The following is a 9,711-nucleotide window of genomic DNA, read 5'->3' on the forward strand; positions in this document are numbered from 1 at the left end:
TGAGACTTTCGCACTCTTAAGAACAACCAGCTTGAGGACATAAACACTGTTGCTCCGGTGATCATGGGTGACTCAGAGCAGTACTGCTGCACCTCCACCTCAAGAGAAGCCAGTTGAGGTGGCTTGGCCATGGCCATCATTTTCATCGGGAGGAGCACCAGGGGCAGACCTAGGCACCTTCATGTTTCTCTGTTTGCCTGGAAAGGCATTGGTATTCCCCTAGATCACTGCTTCTCAATCATTTTTGTTGCGCTCCCCCCAGGAAGAAGTCAACGTTTTACACCCCCCAACTCACTGCCGCCTCTGTAAAAGTATCATTTGTCTATAAAATTATTATAACTACACCCCTGCATAACATTGTATCCTTGTTAACATTACAGAAAAGAAAAAAGACAGTAATATAGATTAACTTCCAATAAAGAATAACTTTATGAACATTGTTTTTGTCTCAGAAAAGGTTTGTAGTGCATCAATTTGGCTGTAATTTAAAAAAAACTGGATGTGCAATTGTACTTTAGCCCCCTCCTGGCATTGCTCTACCCATTATTTGAGAAGGACTGCCCAAGATGAACAGATGTTTTGAGGGAGAAGGAAATGTGGGCCACTTTACTCCGTCTGCTGCCCCTGTGACATGACCTCAGATTAACTGTGCAAGATGGATGGATATAATTTGGTGGTGGCTCCATTTGTGGACCAGGGAAAGGGCAGGTTGGCAGCCTCACCTGCGATGAACACCTGCGCAGACATGGGTCATGTTTCAGCAAATATAGCAGTGAATCACATTCATTTGATTCCAACTAAAATGCAGAATCAATGCTCTATCGGCAGCCATGTTTGCCACGTCCTATTTCAACAGATTATTTACGCAGCTGTTACGATATAAAAGTTTTGCTGAAAGTGTTTCTAAAACCTGCCATCTTTCCTCAACACAACTGTTTCATTCTGTGTTCGACGTAATTGATGCAACCATACAGATGTTCGCCTGGCATTAATCCAGAATTTATTACCTTCCCCTGAAAATTATGGATGTCAGAATCACAGCGCAAAAGAGAAATTGCATTTAATAAGCAGAAACTGTCCGGAAAGTAGCTCGGCGACAGGCGTCGGAGGTAAACATCAGCTGTTTTCTCACTACTCCCGACACTTCCCAAGCTGTTTGTGTTTCTAATGAGCTCCTCTTAGTGGTGGAGCAGCTGGCAGGTTAATCGAGGGAAGCCTGGCCACATAAAGCAGTGTTTAACAGCACATCACAAATCCATGCTTCTGAGAGATCAACATTCTTCCCTCCGGGTCTTCATGACGTTGAAGGTCACTCCGTGAACCCGCCAATCAGCTCCGGGGCGGGACGCATGACTTCCTCGTGCCTTAATGAGAGTCTCACGCGGCATCAACACAGTCATATACATAAATGCAGGCGGACAAGCTGGAGGAGAGCGTGAGCGATGCGATGTGACGTCTGTCCATCAGCGTGAGAAATGAAGTGACTCCAGATCCGGGTCACTCATGCCCAACCCCTCATCCAATAATACACCCAACTGTATTTAGCGACCACAGTCATAATCGTGTACATATTGTGTATAAAAATCATGCTTTATGCCCATCCCACAGTTCTCCATACCATCCCATAATGCTTGCATGTGTGCTCTATTACAAAGACACTGCGTCACCCAGCATAGAGGTGGGCAAAGTGCGGCCCTCGGGCTACATGCAGCCCTTTACCTGAGTCAGAGCTAAACTACAAAAGAAATTTTGTTCATCGTTCATTACTATTCGAATAGAATCTTTAACGCGTGAGTTAACCTTGAACATCATTTTATTTATTTCTACGCTTATGTTAAGTAGAGGGAATTACAAATAAAGTGCCTTATGTCATATTTTATTTCTATTATACATTTTTAAGACAGAAAATATTGTCAAATGGTTCATGACAAAAGTGTTTTATGATTATTTTTTAAAATGGAAAGTGGAAATTGACACACCAGACAGACCAGTATCATAATTTATGCCTTATTTCACCATCCATTTTCACCTTCACCACTGCTTCCAATGTTCTCCCTCAAGCCCTTCGGCCTCAGATACTCATCACATGAGTGATGTTGAAATGTTTACACTTCAATGGGATTCAGGAAATTGTCTACCCAGCGGGAAGTGGATGCAGATGGAGGCCTTGACAGACAGAAATGGAGCGATAGACTCCAGGAGTATTTGGAGGCCTGGACGGAAGGCTCAGAGGTTTTGGGAAGACGGATGGAGGATTGATGATGAGCATAAGTGAGATGGAGAGAAGGACCAGAGGGATGTATGCAGGGTGTAGGACGTGGGAGACGGAGGTGTGGTAGAAGAGATTGGTGAGCTGTCTGTTTGAAGATAAATCAGAGAGGCAGTGTAGTGAGGAGGAATATATCCACAAACACTTCAGTCTGTGTGTGTGTGTGTGCTCTCACACTCGAATTCACACACATGCAAACACACACACAAACACACTGAGCCCAAGGCGAGGTGGTAAAAGGCCACGCCTGATTGGGTGCTGCAGGCTGATTTTCAGAAGCAGAGCAGTGCATGTTGGGATGTTTGGATACAAACACAGTCATCCGTGAAAACATGAGGTAGGTCATCGACTTCTCTGTCTTCCCTCCGTCAACTCTGCTTCTCTCAGCGTCTTCTCATCGGGCTGATGTTCAGTTGTCCTCAATTGGAAACGTACAAACATAAAATAAAAATTATGAGATGAAAGCGGTCGCCGTCCACTCTGGCTTAGGAACATTGAGGATCCTTCAGCTGCAGGTGAGGAGGCGTTGCTGTCTGTCTCAAGATAATGCGAGAGGAGTCCTGGATTTTCCTGTCATGTGGCTAGTGCATCTAAAAACATATCTCTTCACTCTTGCTTAGAAAGATGCCTCTATTCCCAGAATCCATTCTTCCCCCTCATCCTTCACCTCTCGCTTCACCATGCACACATGACACATGCACACACTCATCCTGTCAGCATCATGTGCCAACTGAATAATTAGCTGAGTTTGATGTCTTTGACAGTTCTAATGTCTCTAAATGGTGACCACATGCCTGGATGGCCTGGGGTGACACGCACACATGAACACACACAGCTTGGGTAATGAACTGGGGACACAAATGAAACGTGATGCTCACAAATACGTTGAGAGTTATTTTGACAAACGCTCCGGTGACATTATCACTTAGTCCTGAGTGCATTCCATTTGAATCAGGAACCTTTTTTGTCTATGTCCAGAATGACTTTAAAAGTTGCACTGACACAGAATGGATTTAATAGTGTGTCTATGTGTGTGTAAATAGGCCAGAGAAGCAAACAGGGTAAGAGAAAACTAAAACTAAACTTTCCGAGTAAATGAGAGGAAAATAATAGTATGTCATTTGTCTTCCTGCAAATGTCACGTTACCCTCGTGTTGAATGTGGTTGTGCAGTCATTTGTGGTCAGTCCACAGAGACGCAGACAGTAAAAATACCCCGACAATTGTTCTAAATGCTCCAGAAACACCAGACTCTCCTCCTCCCAGCACCTCAGAGGATCATTACTGTCTCTGTGATGTAAGAGGTTAACCAAAAGAATATAGGGGAATAAGTGGAGAGTTTGAATAAACGCAGCCGCCGCTGAAGGAGAGTTGAGGCTGCCTAAGGAATAACAATAGGAGTGTTATGTGGATGTCAAATAAGGCTCACTCCACACTAAAGTTTTTAAAAAACTGATGTTTTCTGAGCTCACCAGAGGAGAAACCAGTGTACATGTATTTATTAGGAGATCAGTGTTCCTTGAACTTGGAGGAAACCCTGAGTCCTTCGTGAGAAGTTTCTAAGGCGATGTTTTCTTCGGACTGGACTTCACCTCCAAACTGCAGGGGTCGGAGGGAAGTGAGCATCATTCAATGGATGATTACTGTCACCTTGAAAGACATAACAGAAGAATATGAAGCGGAAGGCCCCTGACCCACAGGAAGCCACAAAACACACAAACAAAACAAAGCCAGGTAGGAGAGATGGTGAGGATATTAAACTTCCCAAACAGAGCCCCACCAACTGCTGTGCGAGGCAGTTCATACGTGACAGACTCTTTCATTAAATTACAATGAGACATAAACACGTCTTTAGTCTGTTCAAGCCTTTTGGGAGTGATCCGGATCATCATCTGGATCTATGAGTTTTTCATTTATAAACTGCGTGTCCTTGACTCAGTGTCCCTCAGTGGTCTGAACCTGGGCATCAACGGTCACATGGGATCGCTTTTAATTTTAATAGTTTAATGTTCATGTGTAAGTTGATTATTTGCCTCCGGTAAGGAAGATTTGCTTGGAGGTTTGCGCTCCCTGAGTGCTTTTCTAGTTTATATTTCAGTTATTGCTAATTGGAACATCTATACAGTGGAAATCCTCTTATAGAAAATTGTTCAGCAAGTGGCGTCCTTTATTTCACTGTAAAGTAGGTGGTTTTCCGTGTCAGTGTTTATTATTTTTTACTTATTTTGCTGCATGTAAGGTGGCAACCACAAACACAGGCATAGACCACCCGTAAAGAATCCTCAAAATGAAAAATCCTGCTTCAGACAGTGATCCGGATCAGCACAAAAATCCTTATCCTAATTCTGACATATCCAGACACTTTCATCAAAATCTGTCCATAACTTTTAGAGTTATGTTGCTCACAAACAAACAATAGCTTTGAAAACATAACCCCTGCCAAGATGTCGGTAATGGTAGGAATATATGAAGCTCAAAGCAAAACCCTCCTCACAAGGACTGAAAATGTTACAATTAAAACTTAGAGATGAAATAAACACACAGGAGGAAAATATATATATTTAAAAAAAAAAAAAAAAAAGTCAACATTCCCCAATAAAAGCATTCAACTTCAAAAGCAAAAATGAGTGTGCTTCTATTCTCCTTGGCCTCACACTGATGCCTCACTGAGATCAAACACCAGCGGTGTCATATGGTTGAAATTAGGGTCATTCTCCGTGTTTCATCACAAATCTTCACAAGCAAAACTCATAAACACAAAAGGTTTATTATGCTGTGGGTCACGTGACCAGAGTGTTTAACAGTGTGCGTGTCTGTATATATCGTTTGGCAAGACACTGTGGCTGTGAGTGTGACCATAGGTTCACTGTGTGTGTAGTTACGGTCCGTGACATTTTTTCCTTAACCACTGACCCACAAGCTCAGAGAGCCAGCGTCCATAAGAAGCCCACCCACAAGCATACACTCACTTCCATCGTAAACACCCTCACTGAAGTCTCTGAAGGGAACGCTTTCACATATCGCATGAATAATTGAATAAATAGGTTTGATCTCTAACAGTAACACTAGTATAAGTCGTAGTCTTCCTACCAACAACAGACAGTCATCATTTCTACCTCCGTCACAAGGTCATGTCTTCGTCTGATACGATCAGTTTGTTTGCAAAATAACTAAAAAAAACAGAAGAAAGGTGTCATGGCTTGTCAAGGATGTTGTACCCAGTAGCTGAATTGGTGCAGGTTTACAGAAGACTCGGGAGAGCGAGGGTAGTTTGACAATTTATTTAAATGAATAATATAAACGCAAAGGACGGACAGGAACGATGAACCAAGGACGTCAACACCAAAACCCGAAGTGAGGAAACACGAAAAACCTGAAACAGGAAACAGGCGATTAATAAGAAGCCTGACTAAGGGGGACTACAGAAGACGCACTTTGAGGTTGCTCACGAGGCCCAAGTAACAAAAAGCGGTCGGTGGTGGATCTACTCACACACACGAGGTATAACATGTATAACATGGAGAAACAGAAAAGGTGAGTCTAACCAAAAACACTCACACGCGCAGCAGTAGCAAGAAGCAATAAACGAAAATGTAGGAACGAGAGTAACTAAAGAGGCTGCTGAGAAAGGACGGCACGCACGCACAGAATTTGGAACGACAAGAGCACAAGAGAAGCAAGAATGGACGGTGTTTACCGTGAGGACGAGAAGCAACCATCTGGCAGCGCAGACTGGAACCCAGGTGTAGAAATAATTCGGGTCTGATCAGTGGAATGGGATCCAGCTGCGCTGCTGTGAAGCTGAAGAGAGAGAAGGAACAGGAAACGACACACAGGAACACAGGAATAGTTGGTGGTGTTCTGAGTCACCATCTGGCTTGAGAAGGAGCTTGTGTTCTTGCTAGTACATACTGTTGAATTACATATGTAAACATAAGTGTAGAGTAAAATATTATTAGAAAATCACAACATGGGTGATAGCGAGTGCCTGGGCAAAGACTACTGTGAGTGGCAGGAACCTTGTGACAACCAGACCAAACATGAGAAGGCAACAGGAGGAGGACTTGAAGGTGGTAATTCTTTCATTGATCCCTTGCGCTAATTTCATTTGATTCATGACCTTCATGGTTGCTTCCCATCCGTCCCGGTGAACAATATAAAAATGTCGTCAGAAATGGTGGTGTTTACTCCTCCACAGGGCTCCCTGCATCCTTCTCTTATTCAGGCGGTGATTTCTGTCATGATTAAACATTCACTTGTCTGAGCAGCATCCGTCTCCTCGGAGCACTTTTGGTTTTGGAAAAGCAATTTCCTTGCTGTGGGGTTGAAAACGTCCACCGCTGATGGTCTATGCATCGTTGCTAACAACTCAAGCATCCAACGGCGCTAAAGTGCTTTCAGCTGTCAAGTGTATGGGCTCTGATTGTGGGTTCAGACCTTTGCCGTTTTATTTTTGCAAAACAGGAGTTGTTTTCTTACTTTGCCCTGGTGTCCTCTCCCTGTTTATGTGCCAAGATATTTGACAGTTATTTCATTTCATCCAGGTCATTGTAACTCATTTTCACACCACATGAACACACATTGCACTTTATTCCTCAGATGCCTCACGCGTCTTTGTTTTCATCACAGCTTGAAAAAACGTTTTTTTTAAGTGCAACAGCTTCAGTGGAAGATCACACAGAGTATAATTCACAGACAAATGTTTTATATCCATGTGCCAGACGGATGTGTGCATATGTGCGTTCTGTTTCGCTTATCGATGCAGTCATGCAGCAAAACCAAGACGCATGAAAAGCAGCCGTCGACAAAGCTGCATTCAATGTATCTCAGATTACTATAAAATCAGTCTCTCCTCCGAGCAACTCTTTTATCACCGTTGAAGCACTGTCCAATAAGGATTGACAGGGATAACATGAATATCGACATGTTTTAACAGAAATCAATCTGAGTTTTGGCTATTAAAACATTGAGTGAAAAGTCATGAATATGTTCAACAAAATAAGAATCATACGACCAATATGGAACTAGGACCATACAAGGGTTGGGTTTTTTTAGCTTTAAGGTGTTTCCTTTATTTTGTCCAACCCCTGTATATAATTGCGCACACTAGCTATGGATCATGACAAAGCAAAAACATGTAACACTCTTCCAAATAGGGATATTAGACATTGATTTTAACTGTTAAACATGAATCACACTTAAGTAAAACTGAAGGCTCTTATCATGTAAATATACATGGAGAGTGAAGTACAAGTGGTGGCATTGTTACTTTATACCTTCAGTATACAGGTTTGGTCGGTGATCTTGGAAAACAATGAGAACAGGCTTTATTTACTCACCAAAAGTCCAACCCTGTTTCTTCAGAATGTCCCTGAGGCCACGCCTCCAGACTGATTCGCCGTCCTTTCCTCAGTGCTCATGCACAGGTACAGAAAACCTGGCTACATCACGATGAGCCAAAAAAATATGATTATGCTTTCAAATTATATTTAGCACTATATTAAATTAGATGCTGGACTTGTCACTAGTTAGTGCAGTTAAGTTTGACTGACACATTTTTCTGTTGTTTTGTTTTAGCATTTAATTATGAAGGCTACTTCAAGAAATAAAGTATGAAATGCCTCACCTTTAAACAGAGTCTTTAATGTCTTAGTTTGATAGACGGAGCTCCCCTGCAATCTGCTTCATAAAGCTCCATTCAGCCACCACTGAATAAAAATTGTTTCAAGGCAGGGAATACTTGAACATAAACTTGGCCTGAGGGGTGAAAGCACTATGACTGTATGCATCACACCTGAACTCCTGATCTGTGTCTCAGTGTGTCTTTTTCCTTCATTTGACCTGTAGTCGTTCATTTATATGTCTCCAGAGGTTCTGCTGTTACCAACACGATGACGATACATGCGGAGATGGTTATCACTGGTGACCTTAAAACATTAGGTATCCAAGCATCTTCACTTGCAGCATAGATTTAAATGTGTGTGTGTGTTATGTTCGAGACCCAGAGCGGGACCCAAATGCAGCAATGGCAGAATTACAGGAGGCAGACAGCGGGTCAAATACAATACTTTAATTTTGCAGGATACTCTCAAAAGACTTCATTAAACCGGGAGAAGTGAACAGAAAACCCAAATCCAACCGTACCGGTATGAGTCCACAACGGAATAAGTCCAACAAAACGCGTCACCGAACTGGGAGAAATGAATGCGAGCAGAGTCTGTAAAAAGAGAGAATAATAAAACACAAAACAAACTATGGAGGTCGTCAAAAAGAACGCACGAGCTAAGGAGAAACAATAACAAGGAGAAAACCAGGAAGTCACATGAAGCAGAGAGACAAAGGAAAGGCAAAATACAAAACTCAGGTGAAGGTGTCGGATAAATGCCCAACAGATAGAGAGCAAGCGAACAGAGCGAATTACCAGTTATACAAATGGTGTCGATCTGGCACATGTTGCTGGAGTCCAGGTGTTCTCATACACAGGTGATTCGAGGATGATAGGCGCCAGACATGTGCCACCAAACAGGAAGGAAGGATGGAGAACCGAAAACGGGGATCAAGGGACACAATAAAAGTGGATCATGACAGTGTGGGGTCCTTGTTTATAACAAAAAGAGAACTGCTAAAAGTATTTTGGAGAAAGTCTGCGATCAGTGACCAAACCATAGGGATAACATGGTCGACATAAGTAGAAAAGCGAAGAGCACAGTCCTCCGATCGCTTCCGCAAAGATTTTTTTCTAACTGAAATAATCGTCCAAATTCAATTTTATCAATAGAAGTAGATGCCTTTTCTGGCACTTGAATCATTGTTCAGCTTAATGGGACAGCAGGTGGCAGTAGTGTGCCAGAACTCACATGCAAGGCACCCAATGCAGGATGAAGAAGGAAGTGCGACGGTTCTGTATCTTCAAATGATTCATGGAGCCAGATGGTAATTCAGATCACCACTAAAATGTAACCATTGGTACTTTGACCCATTGCTATTATCGCTCAGAAAATCACACGCTAGCACACCAAAACTGCTTAATGCTGATGGCTCCATTTTGGACCCTTGTAAAAAGGAACTCAAATTCATCATTTACTTCCGATCCAGAATAGCTGAACACAGCCTCAAGCCACTGCTAACAATGTTCCCTCCTATATGCTGCTTCTGCCCAACAACCTGAGCCTCAAGTGGGAGACTCAGACAGCGAAAGGGAAAGGTGCACTGATCTCAGCAGACAGAAGAAGTCACTTTGTGTTCTTTAATGTCACGCTCTTTAAACAGTGTAAATAACAACAGTGAGGCGTCTCCAGTTCTCTGTTTCAGCGCGGTGATTCTATTAATAAACATCATGAGTCATTAGTTGAGAAGGGCTTCGTCAGCTGATTATCAAAGATAATAAGTGTTTTGCTGTGTTCGTCACATGGAGGGAATTCCTGTCACTAATGAGCCCGATTT

Source organism: Synchiropus splendidus, chromosome 7, assembly GCF_027744825.2.
Source record: "Synchiropus splendidus isolate RoL2022-P1 chromosome 7, RoL_Sspl_1.0, whole genome shotgun sequence".
In the NCBI taxonomy this organism is placed as follows: Eukaryota; Metazoa; Chordata; class Actinopteri; order Syngnathiformes; family Callionymidae; genus Synchiropus; species Synchiropus splendidus.